Below are 19,876 nucleotides of genomic sequence, written 5' to 3'. Positions count from 1 at the left end.
CAAACCACATCAAAAATACGAAAATTTGTCTAATTATCATAGCTGTATTTTTATTCTAATTGTTGACAACCTCAAAAAAATATACATATCTAATCAATTCAAAAACATTAAAGGGCCGATTTAATGATTTCTATTAAAGCCAAGTACTGATCAATTCATATCCCCAAAGGAGATAGAAACAGGAGAAAAGCCCTTGAGGTCACATCTTTTTGGCTTCGAAACTTAGAGTGGCATTGAAAAGAAAATCATTTCTTTAACTGACTAAATACTTAGTCATGAAAACCCCCTTTAAGATTCAGGAGTCAACGAGGAACAAGGTATTTTAACAAAATATGCATCAAACTGAGGTGCAATCTCTTTCTTTGGAATCCATCTTAAACTTGGAAACCTTCACTTTTTCCCTTTACAAATGCACACAAAATCCAAAACAAAAACATAGAAATATAACAAACACCAAGATCTTAAATTATCTTCTAGAAAAGAGGCATTTACTTACAAAATGTCTCTCCACTACCTCATCTGCCATACTTATCATCCCAAAATTTTGCTTGAGTTTTGAGAGAAAAAGGTTATGAATAAAACCGAAACTCTACCAAAATTAAGATTACAACTGTTAAGGACCTAAGATAGTTATTATGGATTTGTGGTCTACGTAATTTTGAAGTATTTTATGTTTTTTCAGTATAAAAATATGAAAGTGTTCGATTTGTCTTGCGTATTTGCTAAGTATTTGTTAAAGTTTTACTTCGATATAAGTGTTATTTCACTTTGTGTTTTCGAAATGTGATTTTGATATGTGTGCATCACTCATTATAGAAATGAGTTTTTCTGAAAATACCTGCATTATGTTAGACTTCAATGTGACCATACATAATTATTCCATGTTTGGGTGTATTGGCGAAGTGATAAGTGTGTACCCATACATAATCATTCCGTATTTGGGTGTATAGGAAAATAGTTTGATCTGCATACCCTAACTACTTCATGTTTGAGGGGTAGTAGTGTTTCAAGGTACTCTTGTATGTCATTTTGTGTTCTTGTTCTGGTATATAGAGAACCTAGGATAAGTATGTGTGCCTACGCATAATGTATGGTTATATATTGATCCTCCATAATGGTGATAAAGTATACAACGAAGCAATTGTGAATCTATTTTCTGATTTGTGCATTTGTCTTCTAATTCACATATCTGTTTTGGAAAGATTATATAATATATGTTTTGTTGCGTGTAAAGAAACTATATATTGCATGTACTATGCTGTGATTTTATAATATCATTTATTAGGATATTTTATCTCACCTCCTATCAGCCTCCAGATATTGAAGATACCGCTGCAGAGTGAGTAGTGATACAGAGAAAATTTTTGAAGCTAGACTCTGAGATTAAGGTTACTGTTTCATAGTTTTGTATAGTAATGTAAGTAAGGAAATTTAGAGCCTCGTACATATGTTTATGTTTTATATTTAAGGGATGTAATATTTTTGTGACTTTCTTATGATTAATAAAGTTAATTTATTTTACTTAACTTGAATCTATATGATTTAAATAAGTATGCTTTAGTCATTATCCTATAAGGCGGGGTATGGTCTGTGACATGTGCTTTATCTCTTAAAGAGAAAGAAAAAAGCCTAAGCCTTTTTTCACCTTAAAAAACTCTATTGTACTTAAAAGTATCACAAATTTGAATGAAACTAGCTATGTGTTGGTGTGGATCTTCACTAGGCAATCCTCCAAATTGATAAACATGTTGGATCAAGTGTAGTACTGTTGGCTTGATCTTAAAGTTGTTAGCTTGAACAATAAGCCTCAAAATGCTTGGACTTGTGCCTTCCAATGATGGCATGGCAAAGTCTTTCATGTGCGAATAGGTTGAGAACCTCTAGCACCATTATTTTTCTCGCCTCCTTCAAGAAGATAGTTTTGATTTTCTTCCATGTTGAGTTTACAGTTTGCTCTTCTTCTTGAATGAAAAGTTTTTTAGGTTTCAGATTAGATTCTGTTATTGGTTTCCTAGAATTTCTAGTCATACACAAGAAAAACTTGAAACATAAGAGAAAAAAATTAAAAAATTTAAAATCTTAACTTAACAACTAATAATAATATAATAATTTTTAAATTTTTGGTCTCCTACAATGCGCCAAAAAATAATATTATGCGTTCTAGACAACACTAGCAAGTGCATTAATCATATTAGTAATATAGATATGAGAATCTAAATATTGTCCCATGAAAACCAAATTTTATAAATCAATTATTATACTGAAATCTATTATTCGAAAATATTGATAGAACGAAAGTAAATTAACGTAAAATGTAAAACTAAATAAAATTGCATAGAATTGAATTACCATAGTAAATCAAAGATAAATCAATCAATAAAATAATGTTATGGTCCACAACCTCCCTAAACTTTTTTAGATATCAACATTGATAACGAAATATGAGATAAAATTGGCGAATTAATTCTAAGGCCAGGTTAACCTTATTCAGGGACATAACCTTTTAGATTTAAATGAAACTCTTATTCAGACACTTCCATAGAAATATGCATATAATCAACTCAATTATCCAACCTTATTTAGGAGCACGAATAGATGCCACAAGTCAATTTTAAATTATCTATTCGAACAAATTTGTTATTAAACTTGTTATACAAAACCTAATAATCATACATTGAAATCCTATTGATTAAAAACGCTAACTTCTTTATTCGACACATCATTAAGGAATTCAATCAATAAAATATCAATACGAGCATTAAACTCAATGATTTTGTATAAAACTAACTCATATTTCATTAATCAAAATCAATACACATCATAGTTTAGGGTTTATGCTTTCCTTAACAAAGGATATCTACTCCATAAGTAAATCTAGAAAGTAAAATTTGAAACTAGAAGAAAATATGATAAAATAAAATCAAACTTTTAAGTCTCTCTTCGTCTTAAGTTTGATCTCCTTTTCAATAGAGTTTTGAGTCTTCAAGGAAGAAGAAGAAGAAACTCTCTAACTTAGAACAATATCCCAAATAAGAAAAGTGCTCTTGAATACTAATAATATGTTCTACATATACTAGGATAAATAACAGAATATCCTAGATACAAATCGTAAGTGAAATAGGAAAGAAAATAAGACATCCCAAGCACTTCAGGAAACCTAATAATTCTGCTTTTCCCGCATGACCACATACCTACAAATACAAATTTCTGTCTTCAAAATTCTATGTAAAGGGAGACTCTAGGACTGATGTGCATCACCACCTGCATGAACATGCACTTACCAGTGCATGTTTCTTCCATTCCGTGCTGTCATCCAAAACTTTTCAAATTCTCCCAAAATTACCTAAAATTCATAAAATAAACTAAAGTGACTAAATAAACTAAAATCAAATGAAAAACTAATGAAAATTTGTTATCAATATTGGTGCATCACAGTAGGTCATAAATATTGATGCATCCACTAGGTATTTACTTTTTTTCCAAGAAGTGTCAGCTAGCTTTTTTTAATTACTTTCTTGCTACATATTATGTAATAGTTGTCAATGATATTATTCTATTTTAAACTCCTCTTTTAAGTTTGTCTTCTATTTTTAAATTATTTTTGCAATGGTGAAGAATGATTTGGTGAGCCTTGTTAATACAAGGCTTCTAAAACTCTGGAAAGAAACATGTACGGTGAGTATCTTAGGGAAGGGTGAAATATTTCTTACCTGGTATGCTTATAATGATGGCTTCTATTACTTTTACCAAAATTTCTGCTCTAATTGGTGAGGTTTTGAAGAGGTTTTATATCTTCGTTGGATACTTTACTTTTTAAAGTTTTCACTTTTTGTTTTCATTATAATTAATCATGTTCAAGTTATGCACCATTCCCATTTGGTTTCATTGTGAAGAAAAACCAATATCGATTCTGTTAGGTGAAGACTAGTAAAACAATGCATTCCCTAATAAATATCCCTTTTGTCTCATTAACATATTGTTTTTAGTCTATCTCTTTCTATTTCTACATATAGGAAGTTAAAAATTTATCATATAATAGTTTCCATAAATCAAAATAAAAAAGAGAGGTTGGTGATAATTTTTAAATCTTTTATATTAGGTAATCTAGTATCCTTATGCATATAAATATATAAATCTAGTATCCTTATGCATGAATGTAATCAATTTGGTCTTTTGTGGAGGGCCTCTTTATGAATTTCTACCACAGTCTTCATAGGGTCCTCTTATCTCTTTCTTCTCTGAGTTGATAATTGTAGGAACAACTTGTAATAAGGAACTTGCAAAATGGATATGTTTATCATCTAGAGATTCGTTGTTCTTGAACCTGATTCACTTTAATTATTATTTAAACAAGTCAAAATCATGTTTTGCTCTGAGTGACAATAGTATTTCTCTCTACATGTTCATGGAGAGCTTTGAAAAATCCAGACATCTTAAAGATAGATAGAGAGGTGGGAATTAATCCATCCTCTTTGAAAATTACACTCCAGGAGTTTATTGATGAGAAGAGGTTGGTAAAAGCGTGAATCAAGTTCCTATAATGATGAATATAAACGCAATTAAAATTCATGAGAAGTTATACATTTGTGTATTGACAAGATCATTCACTATTTCTGGTTCAAATGAAATAGACAAACTAGAGGACATGTTTATATGTAGGTATATGCACCCTAGAATATTGGGCCATGTCTTCAATGGTGATGCAACAGTTTTTGGTGCCTCTTGATGCAGTGCTTGTAACAAAAATGATTGTGACAATTCATCATTTTGTAAATGGCTCTTTTGTTTTTGTTAGACTCTTAATTCTTCTCAAGCATCTAGCTATTGTACAAAATGTTCTTATTGCTGTAATTTTTGTGCTAGCTGATGTTGTTACTACTGGTGCAGAAAAAAGAAACTAATACTGTGCCTTTTGACAATTCTCAATCACAAAGGTAAAATGGTTGTCATTCAGTTTCTATACACACAAATGCTTGTAAAGCATGGTTACATGTTTGAGATAGAAATATATAATTTTATCTACTCTAAAATAATATTGAACTAAAATAAAATAAATTGAAAAAATTTAAAAATACATTTTTAACTAGGAGGATACATGTGAAAATGGCTATTGGATTTATATTATTGCAAGCATACAAGAAAATATAATAAATGTTCTGTATTAATCAATTTAGTTATCTAGACAAAATTTTGTTTTCCTTATAATTATTTAGCATTCCTTCTCTGTAAACATTTTGCCTTTCTTTGGACCAACATTTATAATTAGGATTTTTTTAAAATTGGATTAAGGCTAACAAAAATATTTGTATTATTATATCTCACAAAATTAATGTTAGATTTCGTATATCTTATTTTGTTTTTTATGTCTAAATAATTATGAAAATACTACTCTGATGTATCCAAAACCATGAGTTTAATAAATTCTCAAGAAAAACCATTGAAACCTTTACATATTTGTATAATTTAGAACTTACCCCAATGAATTTTTACACTCGATTAGTGATATTGAACCATTCAATTCTTTATCCACTTGAATTTTGATCTGCAGTAGCTCCTTCTTCCCCATCTTCATCATGTGGTTGGATCCCCGAACCAGTGAGTTTTAGGCTCTTAGTGACAGATGAAATTGACGACATATTACTCAATTCAAATACTAGACAAGAGAGAGTTTAAGAGAGAGAGATTGAGAGAGGTAGAGAAAGCGAGAAATGTATATTAATGGATGAAGAAAGCAAAAATGTGTAAGTAGTAAAAAAAGGTTTAACGGTGAACGGCTATGTGCATTCGATCAATGCCTTTTTCCCACTAATAAAATCATTACCCTTATTATCTATTTTGCACTATATCCTACAATTAAGTTATAAAAATCTATATTTATTTAATGACTATTAATCTTGTGAATTTAATTATACTTTAATTTAAACCCACCAAACCTTATATTATATATGCATAGGTTTTTAATATTTTAATATGTTCATGTCTACATTTACTAATAATTAAAAAATACTTTTTTATAAATATCTTGAACACAATTGAAATAATATTTCTTTCTTTTATGTTTATTATAAAGAGTATCATTCACATATATTTAGCATTCTACTAACAAAATTTTAAAAAAATTTAAAATATATTTGTATGAGATATATATATATATATATTATAAAATTTCTATTGACTTCACTCCCTCTACATTTAACAACTTAAAATGCCTTTAAAGAGGCTTACATCGAATTGAAATTTCCTGAAAGTAATCTATCATAATCTAAAAGATAAATATAAATTAAATCTTCTAAAGATAAACTTCAACTAATAACATGATTTTTTGAAAAAAAAAATATATATTCTAAATCTAACTAAAGATAAATCCTATTTTAATTCAAACTAATAAATAAAAAAAATTATAATTTCTACATTTATCTTCAACAGTAATCTATGTCAACCTATGTATTATTAATTAACAATGATAATGAATATATCAATCTATGTTATCACAATTAACTATTTTTTCATATAAATTATTTAAAAGCATTAAGTTCACAATAATAATTTTCTTGTATATATTTTAATCTATATTTCATTATCAACCTTTTTGAATTTGTGTTTATATATGTTTAGTTTTATCTTATTTTATGAGCTAATTAAGAATTATGTAATCATTAGATAATTTCATGATTGTTCATTATATGTCAACTTATGTATTATTTTCTAATCATGTTGATTTGTCTTTATAAATATATATATATATCTGCAGGTGCATGATTTAATTTACTTTATTTTGTTATTATATTTTAGTATATATGTAACAAATTTTTGAAAATAAAAATTAAATTAAATTTTTTTAAACTTTAAGATTTTGGCATCAGTCATGACATGCTACATATTATTCTCGATCGATGACTAATCACTTCAAAAGTTTATTTATTTAAATATTTTCTTAATTAACTACTCATAATATATATATATATATATATATATAATATAAGGTTTTGTGAATTTAGACTAAATTGCAATTAAATCGACAACAGTAATAGTCATTACATAAATATGGATATATTGGAGAATATAGAATAAGGCTAATGGTTTATGAATGGTAAAGGGCATGTATTGGAAGGGGAAAAAAAGATGGTTGTAGATGGGTGGGAAACATATAATAAAATCTGTCCTTTTTATCAAAAATAAAAAATAAAAAAATGAAATCTCTATCCTCACCTTAAAAAGAATCCACCCAAGACCACTTCAATCAATTAACATGACCCTTCACCATTAAACCTGTTTCTACTACTTATATATTTTTTTACTTTCTTCATCCCCCAATATACATTTCTCTCTTTCTCTATCTCTCTCTAATCTCCCTCTCTCTCTCTCTCAAAATTATGTTCATATGAATTTCCTTTCTTTTATTGAATAAATTAAAAGAAAATATTAAATAACTAACAAATATAATAATTCATTAACTTATCAATTACAAGATTAGACTTTAAATTTAAAAACTCAAATAAATAGACATACGATGTGCATGAATATATATATAAATATATAAATGCATGCACATATATATAGGTATGGAGGCAAATGCATGCAGACACATATATATTGTTTTGCCTACTTCTTAGTTTTAAAAGAAAAACAAAACATAAGAAAAGTCTACATTGAAATACTTTCTGATGAAATTTCTTTTAAAACTAAAAACTACGCAGATTTTAACTCTTAATATGCTTTTTTTTGGAAATATAAAAAGAATAAAATTGACTTAAAATTATTATACACTGTTGTTCTTTAGTTTTTTATATAAAAAGGCTAGTATGTGGACATTTTTATTTTCTTATATACAGTTTTTGTTCTTTTGTTTTATTTTTGATTGTTCTATTAAGTTTCTCTTAAGCAAGATAGTGTGTTGGAATAATCTCTACTTCATTTTGACTCTCTTGGTAACTTTTCTCTCTCTTTATACCTATTGGCTTCACTTATATTTCTCCAATTTCAATTCCATGTTTACTCTTTAAATGCTCTGTCATAATTAGTTTTTACTTCTTGTGTTATTGCCCATGTGATTTTGTCCTACATGTGATGGATTATAGTTTTTACTTATGTGTTAGAGATGAAAGGATATCAGTAGAGCCAATGCATATCTATACAATTTCAATTTTGTTTATTTTTATAATTTATAGCCTTCATTCATTTTAGTTAATAATGTTTTTGGGATGGAAAGATTTCCTGGTTGCAACGTTTTTGTGGCATTAACTTCTACATTTACACAAGTCTATTTATCAAATTTTCTTGTTTTATTTTTTATCTGAGTTCGACATTGTTTCATGATTTTTTTGGATTTTTTGTGGCTGTATTTTACTCTTTCTTCTATTATGTAACTTGCATTGTCAAGTAAATGGGTAATGGTGGCTATATTATAGGTTGGATTAACACCGAAACCAACCTTGTAGCATACGCTAATTAAGTTAAGCTAACACACTTTCAGTTATATAAATTCCCTTTCTTTTATTAATTAAGTTAAAAGAAAATATTAAAGGATTAACGAATACAATAATTCATTAACTATTCAATTATAAGATTAGATTTTAAATTTGATATTTTCAATAAATAGACATGCATGAACATGTGAGAACATATAACGATATGCACGTAGAGAGGCAAAAGCATGCAAACACGTACATATAGTCTTGATTATTTTTTAATATTATATTTAATATTAAAAAAAAACAAAACAGAAGAAGAGTGTAGGACTGTTAGGGGGAATTGATTAAAAATCTCTACTAGATTGAAATGCTTTATGATGAAATTCCTCTTATAAATAGAAAAGTGTACAGATCTAAACTCTTAACATGCTTGTTTTTCAAAATCTAAAAAGAATAGAACGAAAACTCAGTATTTAATTAACCTAAAATAATTAAACAGCTTTTTTCTTCAGCTTCTTATGGCTTGTAAGGCATGTGCACTTTTTTGAGATTAGAGGTAGATACTTTCATGTTTTTTATTCGCTAAAAAAATGAAAAAGTGATATTTTTTATTTAGGTAACTAATTTATAGTTTTTTCAAATTAGATTTTTCTTTGAGAAAGTCCTTGACCATATTTGTACAAATCTGACCAACCATATACTGTTACGCACTATATTTACCTATTTAGACATAAGAGATAAATTTTTTGTACACTTGAGAAAATTATTTATCTACCCCAAAATAAAATTGAAGTAAAAATTAAATTAAAAATAAATTTGGAAATGTCACATTTCAAACTAAGAAGATACATGAGAAAATGAACTATATTAGATTTACACTACCACAAACAGATAAGCAAATACAAAAAATATTTTTTATTAATCAATTTAGTTACTTACTGACTATAGACAAAATTTTATTGTCCTTATAATTATTTAGCCCCATATTTTATAAACATTTTGCCTTATTTGGATTAATTTTGTAATTGATATTTTCTTTTAACTGGATTAGAGTTAACAAAAACATTTATCTTATTATATCTCATAAAATTAATATGAGATTTTACATATTTGATTTTATATACTTTTTATATTTAAATAATATTGAAAATACTGCTTTGATGTATGGAAAATCGTGAGCTTATATGTATATACATGTTTATATGTCATAGACCATACCCTATCTAAAAGGTAATGATCAGAGCATACTTACTTCAATCACATATACTAAAGTTAAGTAACTTAACTATATTAATCATAATAGAGTCAGAAAAGCATTACATCCCTTAAATGTAAAACATAAACATATGTACAAGGCTCTAAATTTTCTTACATACATTACTAAATAAAAGTATGAAATAGTAACCATAATCTCAGAGTCTATCTTCAAAAATTTCCTCCATGTCACCACTCACTCTACAACAGTATCTTTAATATCTGGAGGGTGATTGGGGAGTGAGATAAAATATCCTAATAAATAATATTATAAAATCATACTATAATATATATAATATATAGTTTCTTCACACACAACAAATCATATATCATATAATCTTTCTAAGATAGATACGAATTAGAAGATGAATGCACAAATCAAAAAACAGATTCACAATTGCTTCGTTGTATACCTCATCACTATTATTGAGGATCAATCAATTATCATACATTATGCGTAGGTACAGAAACTTATCATTGGTTCCCATGTACCCGAACACAGAACGACATACATGAGTACCTTGAAACACTGCTACCCCCCAAACATGGAACAATTAAAGCATGCAGATAAAACTATTTCTCTATACACCCGAATATAAAATGGTTATATATGGGTGCACACTTATTACTTCTCCAATACACCCGAACACGAAATAGTTATGTATGGTCACATTGAAGCCTAGCATAATGCAGATGTTTTCAGAACAACTCCTTTCCATATGTTTTCGGAACAATTCCTTTCCATAATGAGTGGTGCACACGTATCAAAATTATATTTCGAAAACAAAAAGCAAAATAACACTTATATTGAAGTAAAACTTTAACAAGTACTTACTTAGCAAATATGAAAGATAAAATAAACATTTGCACATTGTTATACTAAAAATTCATAAAATACTTCAAAACTATGTACGGTATGAATCCATAATATTCACTTATCTTAGGTCTTTCGCAGTCGTAATCTTAATTTCAGCAAAGTTCTAGCTTTATTTATGATATTTTTCTCTCAAAAATTTTGTAGCACCCGGGAAATTGAAGAAGAAAAAAAAAAAAAAAAAAAAAAGGGGGGGGCCACATCAGCAGCCACGTCAGCAGTCCCGGCCAACCAGGACCTGCCACGTGGCAAGACCACGTCGATCCGGGACGGGCCACGTTGGCGATCCGCGTATGCGCGATCGGACGGCCCAGATCGAACGTGCGATCGGACGGCCCAGATGCAATCGCACGGACGGCCCAGATTCAATAAAAAACGGATGGTCCAGATTAAATCAAAATGGACGGCTGAGATCAAAAGGCAAAAGGGTATAAATAAGACCCCCACACCAGACCCCAAACCCTAGCCGCCTGCCCTCGCCGGAGAAGATGAACCAGAAGCTGGCCGCCGCCACCCGCCGCCGCACCGGAGGGATTTTCGACCGCCGATCGAGGTAAATTTCATACCCCCGACTCGTTTTTCCACGCTGATTTCCCCTGTGGCCAAATCGGAGCCAAAATCCCAGCCAAACGGCCGAAAAACACGGCCAAAGCCTAGCGGCGCCGCCGCGCCCCTCCTCGATTTTTGCCTCTGATGAGGCCCTTCCCAGCCTCCGTTTAATGCAATTTTTATATCACCGTGATCACCATTCTTTTCTCTACAGGTTGATCGGAGCCGAATCACCAAAACACGAACTTCACCGGAGAGCCACCGCACCCGAGAGCACCACCGCCGGTAAGCTTCGGTTTTCTGTAATTTTTTGGCCCCCCGAGGCCCTAGAGTTGTTTAATCACAAGGATCGATGCAAGTGTGGCCAAATTCTGCCAGAAACGGCCAAACCGAGGTGAATCGCCGCCGCTTGCGGCGGTGCCGTCGCCGGAGCACGGCGGAGCCGCCGTGCCGGAAATGCGATATTGGCCGAAAGGGGCCCTGGGCCTAATTTGGGATTTTTTGGAACACGTGTAGGTACCAGTAGTGCGTTTCAGTTTCCCGAAAAAAATTCAGAAAAATTTAGGGACAGCCTGTAGGCGCACTGTGAAGCCGTGTTCGGACCCCGAAATGTGTAAGGACCCCTCACCCTATTTCCTATCACGGTATTAAAGTTCAATAAATGATAAAACGGTATTTCATGAATCAACGAATGTGTGAAATTGCTTAAGGTCGCTAATGGAGCCCGAGTCTAGTGTGTTTGTCGGTTAACTGTTATTTGGCCTGTTTTACAGTTTTAAATGTAGTATGAGGTTTGATGTTTTCATTTTATAGTTTCGTGTGCATATTTTACTGTTTTACTGATTATGGATTGAATGACTGTGATATTGATGCTGTATGTTGTCTGTTTGGCATAAATTACCGTTTTGCTTGTTTGTATGTGGATTGATGATGCTGACTGAGGGAAAAGAGAATGATAGATTATGTAAATGGGTAATTGTATAATGTGGTCAGCCTGACTAGATATCCTGGGAGATGGTGGACGGACCGGGTCTGTAGGGAACCCTACCGGGATTGTGGTCTCCCATACCGGACGGGGTATGGAGATCTTATGTGTTTTGGCGCCCATACCGGACGGGGTATGGGGACGACCCGTTTAACCCTCATACCGGACGGGGTAATGAGGTTTATAGTTTTGGCGCCCATACCGGACGGGCTATGGGGACGGCCCTGGAATATGATTTCAAGTGTTAATGGTTAACGGGTAGCGGGACCCCTATGGATCCCCATGGATACTAGTGGGCTGGTAAATGAGGAAAATATATTGTGTAACGATTGAATTACGAAAGGCTTGATAAGTATTACGTTATACAGTTTATATATGATTTCATGATGATGATGATGTTATTGCTTTCGTATATTGTCTTATGAATTTCACCGAGGTAAGTGAATGGTAAAGGTTTTATTATTGATAAAAGGTTTTGTTGTAAATTATGCTCCATTGGTCTTTTTGTGTTTTCTACCCACCTTTACTTCCGTGACGGTGAGATATCGTGATGTCTTTATTGGGCTAGTGTAGCTCATTCCTTATTTAATCATTTCAGATCAGGAAGACATTATTCCCAAGTCGGTTCCGCAGGAGGACGACGAAGGGGACGCCTAAAGACTCCATAGTCATATTTGTAGCTTTTACTTTCAAGTTTCTCCTTTAGGTAGTTTGATCTTTTATATTGTGAGCACGTTTTTGGTTTTAGTGTAAGGGATGTTAATCGAATTTTTGACTTCGCTTCCGCATTTGATATTTTTAATATACATTCCATTTTAAATTTTTGGGGTTGTTACAAATTTGGTAGAGCTTCGGGATGATGTTTGGTCACTTTTGTGATATCCTAATGTTCGTGTAGTGTCAATTAAATTAATCATACTGAAAATAAAGAAAATCAAACAAATCATGACATGCTCTTTATTTTATTCTATTCTTTGCTCAAAATCATTTCGACTTCCATCTACTGAGGGTAATATGAATTTTCGACTACTCATGTGGAATGACCAATTCCTTTCATATTATATCAACAATTTGTGGCTTGCCAAACCAACAACACATTTATGGCTTGCCAAATCATGACACAATCTATGACCATGGCACGCCAACCACAGTGGTCCTACATGTAAACTATGGTCACCGCCGTACAGCGCCAAGGTGCTTACAATCATATCACATCACCACTCTCGTCAGAGGGTATGCTGTTATCCACAAGAAGTGGTCGTCGCACGTCTTTTTAGATCAGATAGGGGAGAGACAGATATCTCTCACAGATAAAAAACCTAACAAAATATTTTATGAACCATGTATGCCAATACCAATATATATTTCTCATGCTTAAAATATAACGTCATCCTTCGTTACTTCATCATTATACAATATATCATGCATCAACATTTATCACGTGTAAACTAATTATTTTAGTCAAACATGTAAATAATTCGGTTTATATATCTTCATATAACCATGCATTAATATGTCATAATTTTATTTAAGCATCGACAAATTAAACATGCAACCAATCAATTAAAATTTTATTTAATTTAAACTAGAAATTCTCCTTAGTATGTTAAAAGTAAATACTAAATTCTTTACCGAAACCTTGAAGTTTCCTATGTCTTTTCTTTCTCTCTCTAGCTCTCTCTCTCTAAAACTCCATGGTGGATGAAAAAATGAAGAAGGGTCCCTATTTTTAGAAAATGGAGACTATTAGATTTGCACCAAGTGGCAAAATCTTGTGAAGAAAGAGACAAGTAAAGATGACTTAATGCAATGTGACAATTGATGGATTGACAACATGACGACGTGGCCATGGTGCAAAAATCGAAGGCATGCCACCTAAACGACAGTAGTACGTTGCCCAACTAACTAGGGCACACTACCCAACCCACCGTGTTCGGTGCCAAAGGGGGCAGCATGCACTGCCCGAGGCAATGCACGGAGCACTAGTCTATCGTGTGTGCAAGCCTACAATGCAGGTCTACTGCACGTAGGCCTACCAAGAGTAGGCCTACTGTGCACTAGCCTACTGCACGAATGACATGCTTGTAGACTGCGAGCCACGTGCCCCACGCTAATGGGATGTGCACGTAGGCGTCCGTCTTGCTGGCCATGTGTGCGGCGCGTAGGGCCCATGTGGGTGGTGGTCTTTCCCGCAACATTTTTCCATCAGTTTCTTCTTCGTTTTCCCTGAAACCTTTTTTAAAAAAATTTAAAAAATAAAATCTTTACAAATAAAAATAAATTTTAATAATTATTTGAATAAATACTATAACTAAAAAATATTAAATTTAATCCAGAAATTAGAGCACAAAATTTTAAAGAGTTTAAATGGCCTTAGGGCCCGAATAAATAGGAGTTCATAATACAAATAAAGAATGAAGATTTTTGAGGCGTTACATTCCTCGCCCCCCCACCTTAAAAAAATTTGGTCCCTCCAAATTTGTTATGAATAAGTCAGAAAACTTCTCTCGCATTTCACTCTTGCATTCTCATGTCGCCTCTTCCAGAGTGTGATGTTGTCATAGCACCTTCACCATCCGGATCTTTTTGTTACATAAAACTTTATAAGTCCAACCAAGGATTTCTGCAGGGAGCTCCTCATAAATCATTTCTGCTTAATCCTGTATTTTTTGATGAGAAATGATGGGAGAAGGGTTAGGGTGATACCTTATGAGCATGAAGACATGAAAAATATCATGCAAACTTGCAAACTCTGTGGGTAAAGTGAGGCGATACACCATGGGTCTGACATGTTCCATGATCTAAAAAGGTCCCACATAACGGGAGCTGAGTTTATCCTTCTTATCGAACCACATTTTTTCCTTGTAAGGGAAGATCTTAAGGAAAACTTGATCGCCATTAGAAAACTCTAAGGATCTTCTACAATTGATGGCATAGCTTTTCTGGTGATTCTGAATGGTGGCTAGATTCTTTCAAATAGTGGTGACTTTCTTAATAGTCCCTTGAATGTAATCTGGTCCCAAGTGATGCTTTTTACCCACTTCGTTCCAGCAAGTGGGAGAACGGCAAGGCCTACCAAACAGGGCTTTATACGGAGTCATGCCGATGATGGAATGATAACTGTTATTATAAGCAAATTCACATAAAGAAAGGTATTCATATCACTTATCCCCAAAGTCGAGGACACAAAAGTGCCACATATCTTCGAGTGTCTGGATGGTACGTTCAGATTGACTATCGATCTGAGGATGATAGGCAGTGCTGAAGTACAATCCTGAACCAAGTGCATCTTGAAAACTATTACAGGAATGGGAGGTGAATTGAGGATCTCTATCTGATACAATTGATGAGGAAATGCCATGGAGTCAAATAATCTCCTTAAAGTACATGCGAGCTAACTTGCTAGTGGAATCTGTTGTTATGATTGGTAGAAAACGGGCAATCTTAGTCAACTGGTCAACAATGACCTATATTACATTATGACTAGAATAAGTTCTGGGTAAACTGGTGATAAAATCCATGGTCACATGCTCTCACTTCCATTTAAAAATAGCGAGGCCTTACAATAAACTGTCAAGTCTCTAGTGTTCAGCCTTTACTTGTTGACAAGTAAGGTATTGGGAGACATAGTCAACAATGTCTTTCTTCATTCCAGGCCACTAAAATTGACGCCTCTGGTCCCAGTACATCTTGGTACTTCTAAGGTGGATGGTCAATTTGGAGGCATGGCCAGCCTCAAGAACATCAATCTTGACAACAATAGGGACTAAATACGATCCCAAAATCTACAAAATCCATCATCTGTGAGCCTAAAATATAAAGATTTGTCAAAAGTAAACTTAGATTTTTGGTTATCTATGGGTAAGTGGATTAAGCTTCCCAAATCTTGATGAAAAGATAAGAAAAATCTCAAATCTAGGCGAGGTAGGGAACATTGCAATAATGGTTTAAGGTGGAATGTCTGGATTGCATTAACTAGCTTCTAACTAGAGGCTATTTTCTAGGCCAACAAAGCAGACTTCTTCCTACTCAGAGCATCAGCAACCACATTACCTTTACTGGGGTGGTAGATGATCTTGCAGTTGTAATCCTTTAGGAGGTCCATCCAATGTCTCTATCTAATATTTAATTCTCTCTATAAAAATATACACTTCAAACTTTTATGGTCAGTATAGATTTCAAATGTCTGACCATACAGATAATGTCGCCTTATCTTCAAGGCAAAGACTATAGTTGCCAACTCCAGATTATGACTAGGGTAGTTATGCTCATGGGACTTCACTTATCTGGATCCATAAGCAACTACCCAACCTTGCTGCATCAAAACACATCACAAACCCACATGAGATGTGTTACAGTAAATTGTCCAATATTGTCAGGATGGATCAATATTGGAGTAAAGGTAAGACGATACTTCAACTCAGCACAACTTTCATCGCATTCGTAATCTCAAACAAAAGGTACACCTTTCCTGGTGAGATGGGTCAATAAAGTTGTAATTTTGGAGAATCCATCGATGAATTGCCCATAATAACTTGCTAAACCAAGAAAACTACATACCTCAGTGACATTGGTTGGTGTGTTCCAATTTATCACAGTTTCAACCTTGGATGGATCAACAGAAACTATTTTTTCAAAAATTACATGAAGGAGACTTGATCCAATAAAAAAGTGCATTTGCTGAACTTAGCATACAAATGATTTTGGCAAAGGGTTTTTAATGCTTGAGACAAGTAAGCTGCGTGTTCTTTATGGCTTTTAGATTACACCAGGATGTCATCAATGAACACGATGACATATTGATCCAGTGCATACCAAAAAACTTTGTTCATAAGATCCATGAAAGCAATAGGAGAATTAATCAGTCCAAAAGGCATAACCTTGAACTTGTATTAACCATATCGGCATTGACAGGTCATCTTTGAGATGTCTTCTTCCTTCACTCTCAATTGGTAGTACACTGATTTGAGATCGATCTTTAAAAAAGCTATAGCACCTTACAATTGATCGAAGAGATCATCAATACGAGGTAAAGGATAATTATTTTTTACCATTACTTTGTTGAGCTCTTTGTAGTCTATACACAATCGGAGGGAACCATCCTTCTTCTTTATGAATAACACCAGGGCACCCTAATGGGAATGACTGGGTGAATAAATCTTTGCCCAAGGAGCTTAGAGAGCTGGTGCTCAAGTTCAGTGAGTTCAGTGTGACTCATATGATAAGCAGGCTTTGAGATAAGTTGTGTTCCAGGAAGTAAATTAATAGAAAATTCTATCTCCTATGGGGGAGGTAGACCAGGTAGTTCTTCCAGAAAGACATCTGGAAAGTTACAAACAGTAAGAATGGTGTATACAGCGGGATCGACAACCATATTACTATTTATACAAAGGTTAAAAAATAACATAACAAAACTCATAATATTCTTTTATTTCATTTTTGGTGAATGAAAAGTTACAATCTTGCTTTCGTAGTTAATAATTGCCCTATACTTCTTTAAGCAATCCATACCTAACATAACATCGAATTCTGAAAAATCTAAGAGTTTAAGGTCTACTAACAATTCTACTCCTCAGGCTTTTATTTTATAATTTTATAATAAGCTTCTAAAAGACCTCTAGAGGGAGTTTCTACTACTGATACTTCATTTAAAGGTTTAGGCCTAATATCTAACTTACAAGCAAAAGAACAGGTAATAAAAGAGTGGGTAGCACCTGTATCAATCAGAGCTCGAACAAAAATGTCATGATTAGAAAACATATCCTGAATAATAGCAGGAGTGGTGAGGGCACTAGGTTCATCAAAGTGGTACACATGGCCCTAGGCTACTGGTCTGGCCATGTCCTTTGGCCACTAGGGACAGTCTTTCACAAAGTGTCAAATGCTTCCACACTTATAGCAGGCACTATTCAAACGTCGGTAGGGCTGATCACCATGCAAGCATCCACAATGCTAACATGGTTGGGTAGGTTGGGCAGGGTGGACAGGGTGTCAAGTAGGTGGAGGTGCAGGGGGAGGAGCAACTTAGGGTCATATATCAGGATTGCTACTAATTGGGTTAGACAGTCTTCTTCTATGTTGTTGTGGTTGGTATTGTTGTTGTTGGATACGAACTCGGATAATGCGTTGGTGCTAGGTCGAGATAAGATCTTCGACCAACTGTACATATTCCAGCACTTTAGCGTACGAGCTGGGTCTCAATATCACGACCCAGTCGTAGATACCAGTACGAAGGCTCTTTAGAAACTTCCTACCCTTATGACTCTCAAGGGTGACCATTATTGGGGCAAACCTAGACAGCTACACAAGTCGGGCTGCATATTGGGCAACCGTCAAATTTTCTTGGTGGAGGTGCTGAAATTCCTTCTCCTTCTTCTCTTAGACATAGACAAGGAAGAAGTTTTTAAATAAAGCATCTATGAAAACCTCCTAAGTTGTGGGGATAGGTAAGACTTCCTTTTTAAGCCACCACCAATGTTCACCTTCACCGGTTAGCATGACGGCTGCTAGGGGAACCTTTTATTCCTCGGTAAGGTTTAAGACAGAGAAAAACTTCTCTATCTGTAGGATCCAGGCTTCAGCTACTAAGGGGTCGGGGCCTCCTCCAAAGTGGGGTGGGATGAGTTTCCTAAACTCAGTTATGGGTTAGGTCGGTGTTGGAATATTTTAATATATTTATGTATGCACTTAATGATAATTAAAAAAATATCATTTAATAAAAATTTTGAACACATTTAAAATGATATTTCTTTTTTTGTGTTTGATAGTGCTTCCTTAATAAAAATATTTATTTAAAATTTCAAAACTAATGTATCCTTGTAATTTTAATTAAGATTGAGAAAACTATGTATAGAAAATATTGTGTATTAAAGAAATACAAAACATCTCATAAGGTTATTGTCTGTGGTTGGCTCAAATATCAAAGTATGTAGCATTTAACTTTTCCTCTGATGAAAATAAAGTAAAGTCTATACTTACCTTTAGATTATTAGTAATAGAAAATAATTAGTTTTTATATAAACAAAATTTCCAACACATAACTAATTGTTCTTTAGCAATATCTGTCTTCCTTGATGAGAAGTTATCTTTCACATCTACTTTAAGGGGTTATGTATTTCAATTATAACTTACATATGTCATTACTATGTGGACTAATTATGTATATAAAAAAAATTATTTTAAAAATTATGAGTGGTTGATTAAGAAAATATTCAAATAAATAAAATTTTGGAGTGATTGGTCACATGTCTAGAATAATATATACCATATCATGACTGATCTATTACATTGAAATATTATATCCGATGCCAAAATTTTAAAATTAACAAAAAACTTAATTTAATTTTTATTTTTGAAACTAGTATGTATATATTAAAATGTAACAAAATAATAAATTAAATTAAATCACGCACCTTAAGATAGATATAAACACAAATCAAAATGATTAGAGGGTGATACATGAGTTGACATACAATAAACAATAAACAATCATAAAATTATCTAATGAGTACGTAATTGTTAATTATCTCATAGAATAAGATACAATAACACATACATAAACACAAATCTAAAAAAGTTGATAATGAAATATAGATTGAAATATATAAAAGGAAATTATTACTGTGAGCTTAATGTTTTTAAATAATTTACATGAAAAAATAGTTAATTGTGATAACATAGGTTGAAATATTCATTATCAATGTTAATTAAAAATTAAAAAAGTCTTTAATAACTATATTCATATAGATTCCCTTTTTTATTGACTAAATTAAAAAAATATTAAAGGATTAACAAATACAACAA

The sequence above is a fragment of the Carica papaya genome, chromosome 8 (genome assembly GCF_054855325.1).
Source record: "Carica papaya isolate Zhongbai chromosome 8, ASM5485532v1, whole genome shotgun sequence".
NCBI lineage: Eukaryota > Viridiplantae > Streptophyta > Magnoliopsida > Brassicales > Caricaceae > Carica > Carica papaya.
Note: the sequence above shows the minus strand (reverse complement) of the source record.